Source organism: Triturus cristatus, chromosome 4_1 (assembly GCF_964204655.1).
Source record: "Triturus cristatus chromosome 4_1, aTriCri1.1, whole genome shotgun sequence".
Taxonomy (NCBI): domain Eukaryota; kingdom Metazoa; phylum Chordata; class Amphibia; order Caudata; family Salamandridae; genus Triturus; species Triturus cristatus.
Window position 1 is genome coordinate 671,910,983 of NC_140585.1, and position 13,768 is coordinate 671,924,750.

At 44.8% G+C, this 13,768-nt stretch overlaps 1 protein-coding gene across 11 annotated transcripts in view; it reads left to right on the forward strand.

The window, feature by feature from the left end:
* The window catches only part of ANKRD26 (ankyrin repeat domain 26), a 1,120,330-nt gene that overhangs the window by 338,253 nt on the left and 768,309 nt on the right, over positions 1-13,768 (forward strand). The gene's annotated exons all lie outside the window — the stretch shown is intronic.

Consider the following 13,768-nt stretch of genomic DNA (forward strand, 5'->3'; position numbering starts at 1 on the left):
GCTTCGGCCCTACCCGCACCCCCGCTTGGAGCCGACTGAAAGGCTCGGAGAGTTCCGAGGCGCCTCTGAAGACACCTGCGTGTTGCTGTTCCTGCGCTTGGAGCCGACTGAAAGGCTCGGAGAGCGTCCGCTCTTCCTCTCCTGGAGGCGTGAGTACCCTGGTCTGAAAGCGACTACCTGTGCGACACAGGGAACTGCCTGAGTGAGTGTGAGGAGGAATTCTCTTGTGTACTGATATCTTGTCTTGCTGGGTGGGTCGGGGTTCTTGTAGCTCATGACTGTTCCTTCTCTCTCAACAGGAGTGGAGTACCTCCCCCGTTTAGTCGCCTCTACCCTTCTGAGTTATCCCGTTTCCCCGGGGGTGGTGTTGCTTGTAGAGGGGGCTCTCAATCCTCTAGGGTGATACTGTTCTCGGGGAGAAAGGACTCTAGCATCGTGGATCGCCCCTGCTGTATCCGGCTTATAAGGTTAGTGAGCAGGGTTGCCGCTGACAGATGACACAAAGGCCCGAAATGCATTGGGCGAATATAAATCATATTGAAATTCTGATACTTGTACTCATTGTAAACATTACTGTGAAATGTATATTTTGATTAAATGAATTACTTTGAAAAGTTTGCGCAGTGAAGTGAACATATGTTAATGATTATCTAACACATTGTTATAAAATTGTCAAAAATTTAACAAGTCACTAAAATATTTCCAGCTGAGGCTGGTGGGTACGTTGCTCCGAAGCAAGGTCGAGCACTTGCATCACTAAATATTCTATTTCGGGGTCTGCCCCGACAGACAGCCCCATTTCGGAAGCACCCCTTCCTCAAAAAATTCCTAAAATTACTTTTTAAATAGATTTCTTAAAAAATAGAGTGCCTTTCTTCTAAGTATACAATCCTAAGCATTTTCTGTCCTTTTAGAAAGAGCACCTGCCTAAAAATGTCTTTCGACACAAGAAGCAGCCTAACAGACAATCGCGCCAACGTTCTGGCATTTACAAATGAGCAAGCTACTGAAATTTATTCTTTAATTCAAGAAGTAAAAACGTTCGATGTGCAGGGGAACACTCTACAGCAACAATTAAAACAATTGGAATTCCTCACAAAACGCCAATTAAATCAACGTCTTCATGCCTCCACGCTTGTGCAATACCATCGTGCTAAAAGAATACCCAGAGGGTTGAGATTATCCATCAAGCCCATGCTTTTCAGGTTTCATTTAACCCCTTCAGTGCCCGCCCCTTTCCCCGCCCAGTGCCGGCCGTTGCATTAGCGGGCAGGGTCTATGACGAGCTGGACTCGTCATGGGCACAGCGCCACCGCGGCCCATGACGAGTCCAGCTCGTCATGGGCACTGAAGGGGTTAAAGAAAGACTTTATGGATCGATGGTACGCTGTGTTGAACAAGTGTTCATTAGATTTAATACTGTTATTGGTAGAAGAATTAGCAGTCATTATTCAAGAGATCACGGAAGAGATCAAAACAATACAAACTGACATTGAAGGAAGAATGGATTCTGAAGATTGGCACAAAGTCTTGGAAGAAATGAATAAGAAATTAGAGAATTATTCCAAGGAAATACAAGAAGGGAAATTGAGAAAATATAAGAGGGACACCTTGGATTATAAACTTAACGAGTTTTATACATGGGCGGAAGTGTATGCCCAAAGGAGAGTCTTTTTTAAGAAAAATCCGAATGTTTCCTCAGAAGAGAGTCTGGCAACCGACACCGACACAGACACAAATATCAATCGGCCACCACCAAACGTGGATAAGTCCCGTGAAAAAACACTGATAGAACGAGTGGAAACAACTGAAGGTCACGCTTCTACATCAAGTTCTTTTTTAACCCAGGGCACGGACAGCAGTCTACCCCCAGGAAAAACGACAGGAAAACCAGGAGAAGCAAAAGAAAGGTTAAGACCGACGTTGAGGAGCCAGAAAACAACTTAATTATCAATATCTCTTCCAAACAACTTTCGAATCATCAAATCAGGACTTTGAACAAAGGATTAGGATTTGTTCCCACATATCATACCAACACATTGGAAAACGAGATCACGTTATTCAAGTTTATGCGGGTCCTAAGATTGAAATATTTTTTTTCAACGTTTGTAACGACAGAGGGTCCTCTTCCTGAAAAAGAACTAGAAGAGTTCAGACGGAAATCCACGTTCCAAGCACCCGTATCACACAAAATCCTGGATGCGTTCGAAAATCTGGTTAAGAAAGATCTGTCCAAGATGAACATGAAAAAGCAAACCAAAACTAATCTTACCAAATCTGATCAATCCATTCTCAAAAATCTTGCCAACGACAATGACATAAATATCAAAAAGGCAGACAAGGGAGGAGCCATTGTCATTATGGATCAAACATTCTATCATCGAAAAGTTATGGAACACATCTCAGACTCTAGCACGTATCTCCTTTTAGACGGAGATCCCATTAACCAACTTTCAGTTACACTCAACACCATTTTAACTAAAGCTAGAGAAATGGGATGGATCACTGACAACACTCGATTATTTCTAACCCAAGAGAATCCAAGCATACCTGGATTATACATGCTGCCTAAAATCCATAAAGATCTTTTTAATCCCCCATTTAGACCCATAGTGACTGGGTGTGGGACCATTTTTGAACCCATTGGCAAATACATTGACTGTTTTTTACAACCTTTCGTTCAGGAATGGAATTCCTATGTCAAAGATACCACTCAATTTCTACAAAAACTACAAAGGGTCCAGATCACTGACGAAAGCTTACTGTGTACTTTGGATGTGAAATCCCTATATACCTCCATCCCCCATTCCGGGGGTATGGAAGCTGTGGAATGGGCATTATTAAGAAAAACCACCTTAAGAGCAGACAAAATCTTTGTATTGGAAATGTTGCATTTCTGTTTGCATCATAGTTACTTTGAGTGGAACAATCAGTACTACCTACAACTCAAAGGTACATCTATGGGTTTTGCGGGGTCGCCCGCATACGCGAATACCTTCATGGCCCATTTTGAGATCAGCATATTTACCTTGACAGTGAATGGACGGATAACACTCTGATGTATGTGAGATACATAGACGAACTCTTTCTAATTTGGAAAAACAGTCCGGAAATGTTGGTCAAGAAGATATCGGAACTCAACCTAAAAAATGAACACATACAATTTACGAATAACATCAGTAAACACTCATTATCCTTTTTGGATGTATTGATTAAAATTAAGGATGGTATTATTCAAACAGAAATCCATCATAAACCCACCGATAAGAACAACACCTTGAAATTCACAAGCTTCCATCCACAGAATTTATTGAAGAATCTTCCTTTTTCACAATTCTTACGTGCCAAAAGGATTTGTTCGTCTGAACAAACATGTCTAACCAACACAGAGAACATGAAGAAGAGGTACTTATCCAAAGGATATCCTGAAGGAATTTTGAATGAAGCTATCACCAAGACCCAACAAAGAACAAGGGAAAGTCTACTACAATCTGCACCTAAAAAATGTTCCACTAGACAAGTCTTCGTATCTAAGTACTCAACAAGTTCAAAACAAATTAAACAAATCATCATGAACAGATGGGACATGCTGCAAGACGAAGAGGATTTCAAAGATCTTTTCAAAGAGAAACCTTTATTTGCGTATAAAAGATCGAAGAACATCAAAGAAATTTTATCTACCACGTCCAAGGTCACTGCCACAGAATTCAAAGGCACGCAAAGATGTGCCAACTGCGTACATTGCAACAACGTAATAACAGGCAATATAGTATACCACCCCTCGACGGGGGAAAACATCAAACTCAATCACAGTTCCACTTGTGACTCCACTAATGTCATCTATGCTATTAAATGTCCGTGTGGACTTCTCTATATAGGGAAAACAGAGAGAAAAATTAAAACTCGAATCTCGGAACACAAAAGCACGATCCGTAACAACAACCTTAAGAGTAGTTTAGCGGTACATTGGAATAGGTGCAAACACTCCATTTCCCAACTTAAATTTCAAGTCATTGACAAAATGGTCCCAGTCCCGGGTAGGAACTTATCCAAATCTCTTCTACAAAGGGAGATATTTTGGATCAGGAGGTTGAACACACAAGATCCCCATGGGATAAATGAAAAAGTTGATTTAGGATGTTTTTTGTAAATCGATGCTTGTGCATGTAGTAGGAGACATATAGACGGCAATATTATGAATGTCCACAATTGTTCATGTATTTTCATTATTCATTTTTTATTATTCTTACTTTGTAAGAGGCTTATTCTGATTTTTTCCTTTCTTTCTAACTTTATCTTGCACATTTTTTTCAAACTTCGATTCTGTCTATTCATTGCGTCTTTGGGAATAGTTTCCCTTTCAAAAATGGCGGCCGTGTTTCTTTGAGTTGATTGTTTTAGTCCTATTTCTTTGGCGATTACAATGGTTCCGTATAAGGCAGACGCCACTTTGATGATTTAGTACGGCTTTGTGGAGCTCGTTCAGTGGTTTTTTGGAGATTACGAGAAGCCAAGATTGTTTCATTTTAAAGGTGAGGGTCACTCTTCAGAGCTTATATGAGCATACAGAGGGTTGTAGATTTGTAGTAAAGTATTGTTAGTAAGCATTCCTTTGTGTATGTTTTTCAACAGTCGACCCCGTGAAGAAGTTAGTGTTAACGCGGATCAGTTTCACTTCGCAGGTTAGTTGATTCGGGGGACGTTTGTCCTGTATCTTCTTTTTTTTTTGAGGGGTGTAGATTGTTTTCGTTATACTAGTGTTTTTTCCTCCTCTTTACAGCCAGGGAAAGTACAAGAAGATCAGGTATCTTGGTCTCTTTGCACGTTACTTGCTCACCACACTGGGTGATTGGTTTTTTAAGGTGATTATCTTTTCACTAACTTTTTTCTTTGATAGATGGACATTCATTTTTGTCTATGTGAAAAATTACGCTGAGTTTCTATATATGTATCTTATGTATATGTTGCTCTCCTGTACACCGACGTTAAAATGCCTGTATTTTTTTGATTCATTCACAGAGAAGCCCCTGACGAAGGGCCGCCAAAGGCCCGAAATGCATTGGGCGAATATAAATCATATTGAAATTCTGATACTTGTACTCATTGTAAACATTACTGTGAAATGTATATTTTGATTAAATGAATTACTTTGAAAAGTTTGCGCAGTGAAGTGAACATATGTTAATGATTATCTAACACATTGTTATAAAATTGTCAAAAATTTAACAAGTCACTAAAATATTTCCAGCTGAGGCTGATGGGTACGTTGCTCCGAAGCAAGGTCGAGCACTTGCATCACTAAATATTCTATTTCGGGGTCTGCCCCGACAGACAGCCCCATTTCGGAAGCACCCCTTCCTCAAAAAATTCCTAAAATTACTTTTTAAATACATTTCTTAAAAAATAGAGTGCCTTTCTTCTAAGTATACAATCCTGTAGATAGAACAGACCTATTGGCTTTACCAAGGGTCCACCATGTTACAAGAAGAGCAAACCACATGTAAAAAACACTATCATTTCGTGTTTAAATGCAATAATCATTTATAACTATGGGTAAAGGGAAGAGATGTGGCTACGCGGCCAGGACGACTGACGCTGGAATCTGGGGCTCACAGTTCGATCCCTGGTACCGGCGGCAGGTCAGCCCAGCACCATGTGACTCGAGGGTCCAGTTATTTCCAGGATATATTGGCAAGTGTCGGGGTTTCGGGACGGAGCTCTTTTAGCTCACGTCCTCCAGGTTCAGCAGTTGGCCACGCCCCCCCGGGAGAAGCACATGCACTTTATATTGGTTGGCAGTGGTAAAGTTCTCAGAGTCCTACAGTCAACAAAGAAAATCAACAAAGATATGAAACAAGCAGGCAAAACCTTTGGAGAATGACCAACCTAAGGCTGTCAGGCCTAACAACTGGCCACTCTAGGAGTGGCGGGGTGGGGGCTACTCTGCGCTTTGTTGGTTTATCTAGTATTAGGTATGGCTCTCCTTGGTGCATGGATGAGTATCTGCTCTTTGGCATTTGCATAGTATGGCAAACCAGCTCCTTTGTTCAGACTAGCTGTACTAAACATATGCCCTTTGTATCAAGTGTAATTTGCTGTAGCTGCACATTATGTACACATGCATGTACAGGAGCCGGAAAGGCTTTGGGGGCTGATACTGTAGGGCTGGCCTCAACCAGAGAGAGAAGCTGCTAAAAGCTTCTACATATCCTTTCATGTCAGTCTGGAAGCAGAGTCACAGAGCAGAGGGTATCTGCATGTACTGAGTTGTTTAGACGAGGAAGGGGCCTAAGACTTACACTGACCTAATTGGTGCTTGATTACAATAGTAAACCCAGCCAGTTGTGCACAAGATGTGGGGGTCCGTGATCTGTGCAGGGGGTGGTGGCATGCCACTAGCTTCAGGGCCAGTAAAATATTTGGACAGCCGGTGTTAGTAATTCCACCACCTAACTTTTGAATAATCTCATTAAGGAAAGCAGGTCATCGGGCTTGTATGCGGACTTCAGTACAGATTGCTATGGTAGAAAAGTAGGATCTGCTCCTTATGGTTACCCTCACTTTTTGCTTTTTGCTCCCACTGTTTTGACTAGTCTGGCTGGGATCCTGCTAATCAGGACCCCAGCCTATCTGCTTTCTCCTCTAAATTGACATGTATGTACTTTGGTACAATTCCAGATTGGAAACTGGGGAACCCTTATCAGTCCCTAGTATATGATACACATGTACCCAGGGCATAGGTTCTCCAGGGGCCTCCCATGGGCATGCATTATGCCACCCATGAGACGCCATGCAAAATGGAACCTCAGGTCTGCTACTGCAAGCTGTGTAAGCTGGTGCTTGCACCACTTACGAGAGATATAGGTTCACTATATCTATATATATCACTACACTTGAAACCTTGTAAGTCACCCCTATAGCAGGCCTATTGCAGGCCATAACAATCCTGAAGGCAGGATGCTGGTTTTACGTGAGAAGGTGCTCCTGCATGAGGAGGGCCCCTCTGCAGTCTTCGGAGACCATTCTCCCAGGCTGTACTTGATACTGCCAGACATATAGGTAGAGGTGCATTATAACCTCGCGGTAAATGCTATCTCAAACGACTGCAACAAAGTATGTCGTGTTTGGTGTCAAACACCTTGGAATCATACCGCCACACCAGTAACTGGTGTGGGAGGTATGATTCCTCCCCTCAGAACCGAGGTTTTGGGGGTACCTATGTCTACCAGTACCAACTTTCTTGAGCCTTACAGCACAAAATGGATGCTGTCAGCCACCAACACGAGTCTGCCCTCCTGCTGCTGAGGCAAGCTCGCGCAGAGGAAGGTCGGACAATAGGTATTCTGTCACAGGGAGGTGTGACCACCTCCCAGACAGGATTTAGTGTATTGGAGCTGAGTGGGTGCGCGTTCTCCTTGCCAGAAAATCTGCACGAGGGACACATTTGATGTCCCTGTGCATAGTCCAGCTCAAACCAGTTCTTGGGGCCATTTGATCCTGCTCTGACGCGAAACTGGACAAAGGACATGGGTGTAGCCACCCCTCTGTCCTGTCCCTCCCCTAGGAGGGTCCCTAGAATCTGTTCAACCCTTTCCCCTGGGTATAAAATGGGTTACCTAGCTTGAGGACATTAGATTTTACGTGGACAAGATTCTGCAAGAAGATACCACTACACTTCGATCGTCTGGACACGCTGGACTTCGCTGGACCTCCCTTGGGCTCGACTTCTTCTTCCCTTGCCGTCCCTAGTCTCGCCACTGTCCATGATCCATACAGGTTCCGTGCTGGACCCTGTGAACCTCCAAGACAACAGAAGAATCCCCCTTGGGGTGAAGGAGTCACTCCCCTGCAAATGCAGGCACCGTAAAGCATCTGACCGGTTTGCTGCTCCAGAGCTCCTGCGGACTCTGAAGTCTCCAGCAAAACAGGAGGTGGGTTTCTGAAGGTCTCTGAGGTTGGGCTGCCCTCACAGAGTTTGAGATGGATATCCGTTGTGGGGACCGTATACCCGTACCCTTGTGCACCGCGTTCATTTGCAGCTGCACATGCTTGTTGTCGTGCAACAATTCCGTGCATTGGGCCATTTGTAGCTCTGACCCCAGCACATCTTTTCTGAGAAGGACTCCGACATCCTCACACTCTGTGCCCTGCTAGCTGGTATCCTGTGAAACCGCCTGAGGTCCCCTCACGACTCCTGTGCCTTCTGCCTGTGGGTCAACTTTGCTTTATTTGGGCTCCCCTGGTTGCTCCAGGCCTGCCCTGACTCCCCTTGCTGTGGTAAGTCTCCAAGGTCCTTGCTGGGCCTGATCGACAATGAATTTGACAATCTCCGTTGTTGCTGCCAAGGCTTGTTGGTGTTCCAGCCTGACACTGACCCCTCAGCACTCGACATCCATCGTGGGACAGCTCGCCTCCGGCTCCTGGTCGTCCTAGACGTCTCCGGGTCGTCTCAGCTGAAGAGTCAAGATCACTGTCAACACACCTGAAGCACCCGACATCGGTGGGCATTCGTCTACCGAGCCCCTGGTCACTCCAATGAGACCCAGACTCTATCCCCTCTGCTTTCAGGTTCTTCTCATCTAGAATCCATGTTTGGATTCCCCCGGACACTTTTCATACTTCCAGCAGCAGTATTACTTTGTCTACATCCATAGAAAACGACGAGCATTTCCGACGCCACTTCGTGCCTATGCACCCGGCTCCTCTGGGACAGGTAACTCTGGTACAAAGGTATCCACGGGTGGGGTGGCCCTTCAAACTGTTAAGTTCCAAGGGTTGTCTTCGTAATCTGCTGGGAAGGGTCCTTAATCTCTGATTTTCCAACCGCGACTTTCCCATCGAATTGTACGGAGCACACAGTCGTGTTCTCACTCACCACTCGCCCTCCGTGGGCTCCCTATTCACTCACCTTGGGTGGTTCCTTGGGGTCCCAGCAATTCTACACCTCCTAGACTGTCTAGTCCAGAGTCGTGGGTTTTTATACCACTTATTTTGTATAGGGTTTGGTCTTCCCCTGGAGCCCACTGTGTATTGTGCTACTTACTTTTGATTCTTTGCAACTGTATTATTTGGTTTGTGTTCTATCCTCGTGTAGAGGATACTAGAGAGTGTTATAGATGATAAATAAAAAAAATTATAACTACTGTGTGGTTTTCCTTTCATTTAACCAATGCTATACGGTTACATTCTTGTAAAACAAGGTGCTTAACATTCCTTCAAGACTTAGCCTGAAGGCTGCTCTCCATAGCTACCACTAGGATAGCTTTCAATAAAGGTTATCTTTGACCTAATCACCATAATTGGTTGTTTGGACTGGTACAGGGTGCCCACTTTAATTAGTGGACAGCATATACCAGGCCAACTTCTCACAGCTATTAAGTTGCTTCCAGAGTAAGACTCTTCTTAAAATATTTTTCAATAAGTACAAAGTGTGTCTTTGGCCATGGCCTCAATGAAAGCACGAGGAGCACAGTTAAAGGCCTTATGAGGGAAAAGCAAAAAACCCTTCATACAGGCTCCAGTCTCGCACAGAGTACCATTTACACACTATAGAAAGCATTCTTACACATGTCACATACTGGACATCTCACACCATCGGCAGCACTCTCATATCCATCGGTATTAGTCACACACTACAAGAAGCACTATCACACCCTTGACTATTGGCTGCACTCCTACTCCTCACAGATTAGCTCTTTGACATTACTGATAGCCCTCTCACAACTCTCACACATTAGTAGTTTCACACTACCAATAGCATTCACAGTCCTCGTAGAGTAACCATCTCATATAACTGACGTCACTGTTAAACCCACTACACAGTAGCAGTCTCATACGACTGATGGCACTTTCACTGCCTCTCTGATTTGCATTCACACTGTAACTGATGAACTCTTGCACCCCTGAAACACAAGCAGGCCTGCCATACTAACAGTAGTCTCACAGCTTCCAAAGACTCAGTGTAATACACTACCACAAGCACTCTCATAATCCTCACCAACTAGCAGCAAAACTGAAATATCTTGCCAATAACTGAAAACAACTATTGACTGGTGAGTTTGTGACTGGTATTTTGGATAGGCGAGTCTCTGAATGTGAGATAGGTCAATGAGTGGCTGTATAGATGCAGGAGTGCAAGAATGAGTGTATTAAGTGCATGGATGATTGGTTATTGAATCCAGGGACGGATGGAAGAATGACTGCGTGGATGGAAGTGCCCAGGCATGTTCAATGGCAAGCTTTAACAATGCTGATGGTCTTTGGTGTGATTGAAAATGCTCTGGCTTTTTTCTTGTCCTGCGCGTCCTCTGTTTTAATATGCTGACAAACTTTAATGTAGGAGGAGGTAAGTATATTGTACTGCCCTGCTGGGAACCTACCTGCCTTAGCACAGCATTTAAAAATCAAATCCTCCTCTAACATGTGCGGGCTTATTAGGAACCACTGGGGTATAAAATTTATTCTGCAGTGCTTGGCCTCACCACACTGCATTTAAAATAAATATAAAAAGGTTTAGTTAGCTTGGTCAGCTCAAGTTTGCAAAATTTGAGCAGGAATCGGAACACTGTATTCCCCTTAAAATTGAGGTGATTTGAGATATGTAATTGTGAAGTACAAGTTTGATAATAATGAGCACTTTGGACCAAAAATTACTTTTCACCATCTGTAGTAATTGGGTTATTAGCCGTGCAGGATGTGAGGCCTACACAAGTAAATGTGCACAATTTCCCCTTACTGGGAACCAAGCTCCCAATTGTAGCTCTTGCCTCTCTCAGGGTAGCGAAGCAGAGTAATCCAATGCCTCTTCAAAGGAGGTGGTGTGGGCTAGGAATTACCATTCGCAGGCATGCAATAATACTCAATAAATGATTGTCCAGTGCTTTTTCTTTAGAAAAAGTTAAAGTACATTTATTGCACACACACTCTATTAAGTATGATGCATTCATTTACAAATATTTACATAAGGGAGATAGAATATACCTTAGGTGACATAATGAAAACACATTTGACCCCTAAAGGGGCATGACCGCCAAAATCACAGTACTCCTAATTAGATCTGATAACACATCACAATATAATGGGTATGGCTGTAGATAGAACAGACCTATTGGCTTTACCAAGGGTCCACCATGTTACAAGAAGAGCAAACCACATGTAAAAAACACTATCATTTCGTGTTTAAATGCAATAATCATTTATAACTATGGGTAAAGGGAAGAGGTGTGGCTACGCGGCCAGGACGACTGACGCTGGAATCTGGGGCTCACAGTTCGATCCCTGGTACCGGCGGTAGGTCAGCCTAGCACCATGTGACTCTGGGCAATAGCTTGCTTAATCTTCCCGATGGCTCCCAGTGCAGGGATGCCTTCGGGTAGCTGTTCGCGCTTTACAAATACTGGATTTTACCTCTGTAAATACAATTATTAATATTAATAAAGCATATTAACTTTGATCACTAATCACTGTCAACCATATTATATCCATAAAGCATTTTAAAATAAACACAACATGTCTGTATGCTTTTTCCCTTCCTGCTCTGTGTGGTAGGATGTTTGATATGCAGTGGCTGATCGGCTCTCCCCAGACAGAGGCATGGGGAGTGTGGGTGAGGCCACCATTGTCGGACGCCATTATGACACTCCTCCAGTCTTTCCTGCGTCCCCCCCCCAGGAAGATGAGGGTCCCTGTGGGGCAAAATGAGCATGGCGATGGGGCCTCAGACACACCGTAACCCTGAATGGGGGCAAAAAACTCCTTGTGCCAATTCCTTGGCCCTGGCCACCCTGGGGGTTATTGTTGTATATGTGGCAGAGCCCCACATACTCTGTTTCTTGAAAAGAGGTCAAAAGTCACCAACCCTAAAAAGGCCATAACTCAGGCTCGGTTGGGCTGATTTCGACGATCTTGGGCTCATTTTACTCCTGGTGGCTGATCATCTCACCTCCAAGTGTATAGCCCAGCTCACCTCCTGGTCTTTGTCTCTGCGTGCAGAAGTCCAGGCTTTTCAACAACTGGTCCTCAGGGGGTCTAAGAAGCCAGCCTCACTGGCCCTTGGAGAGACCCACTGGTTCTGGTGTAAACTCGGCCAGAGTCCTTGGTTCTTTTGGGCACCACTGTGGGCGCACCCGCCTTCCGCACACCCTTGCCATGGGCATCTTCCCCACCAGTACACCTAAAGTGCATCCACCAGAAACCTCTTGGGACAGTCCTCCACAGCTGCCCATTTGACAGCTTAAACTAAACCTCCCAAACAGAAGTGACAAATACAATTGCACACTAAGGCACTGCGTCCCTTCACTTAAGATAGGCCCCACCTGGCCAACTGGTACGGATATTGCAGGTACACATGCCTCCTGCACCATCACACCTTGCTGGGGGATGCATCCACCTGCCAAACCAATGCCTGGCAAGCCAGGACTTCAAGGGGCCTCAGAGCATCCACCCCAAGGCTGGTACACCACCATTGCACCAGGCAGGGTTCTTCTTAGGGCAGAACCTCCTGCACACCCTCCAGTTAAAGGGCATCTTCCCTCAGTCTTGGGGTCTGATCCCACAGAACCTACCAGATTGGACATCCAGCTGGGCATCGCCCCGGTCGCTGCCTCAGGTGCAGTTAAAAACAGTTCTAGGATGACATCCTTCACTGTTCTCGGGTACCTACCCTACCTTAATATCTTGGGGTCCACCACTAACCCATCTGGGAATCTAGGGAGTCCTATCCCTCTATCTTATCTCTCCTCGGGGTCAGTCATTACACATTCTATGTCTGGAACCATCCTCTCCTCAGGGCCACACACCACTATGGGCCACCCTTGGATAGCTCCCTCCCCACACCAGATAACCAAAAGAACCACGGGAACAACAACTTTCTTTCACACTCCACCGTGGGAACATTTCTCTTCCAGACCCCCACCCCCTTTCTGGTAGGAACCCCTAGGGGGGGAGCCAACTATTTCTGAGTATCCTTCTGGCCCACTCTTCCAGTAGTTTCTTGCTTGTGCCAGTGATGGAGGAAACTGTATAAAGACTGGCTCTTGGTGGGCTCCCTCGTGGGAAATCTTCATTGCCTATGGCAAGCGTAAGAATTTCTTGGAGCTCCCTATCGCTTTCTGCACCCAGTTGCAGGGCACACCCCTTCACTCATTTCTATGGTGCGGGTACCTGTTGTAGTCCATAAACTTACATAGAAGAGCCCTCCTGAGGCATAGTGTGTTCGAAGGGCAGTATGGTCTGGGACACTCTAATGGGAACATTATGTGTGAAATGGCACCTTGTCGTCATGTCATTTAACTGAATGCACACTGAACATAATAAGCACAGTTAATACATCAACCAACCATGTTTCCGCATGATGTGTGCGTGGGTTTCCTTATCCATATCTGGAGTTCACAACCTGTGAACCCCACTCAGAACCTTGCGGTCTGATATTTGCCCATTAACACTTTGGTAATGTGTGGGAAAACTGAACTACTGAAATGTTAGCAATGCATACCAGAACTGGATACTATTTTCCCAGCACTGAGCCCCAAAATAAACTGGTTATTAGTTGTGCAGAATGTGAGGCCTGCAAAAGTAATTGGTCTGCAGGTTCCCCTTATTGGGAACCAAGCACCTCCCCTGTTTAGGCCTTGGATTCGCTACTCAGAGAGAGTAAAGCACTACAATGGGGTGCTTGGCTCCCGTAAGGGTAAATTGTGCAACTATTACTTGGCAGGCTTCGCATCCTGCACAGCGAATAACCCAATTTCCTACACCAATGTAAATAATC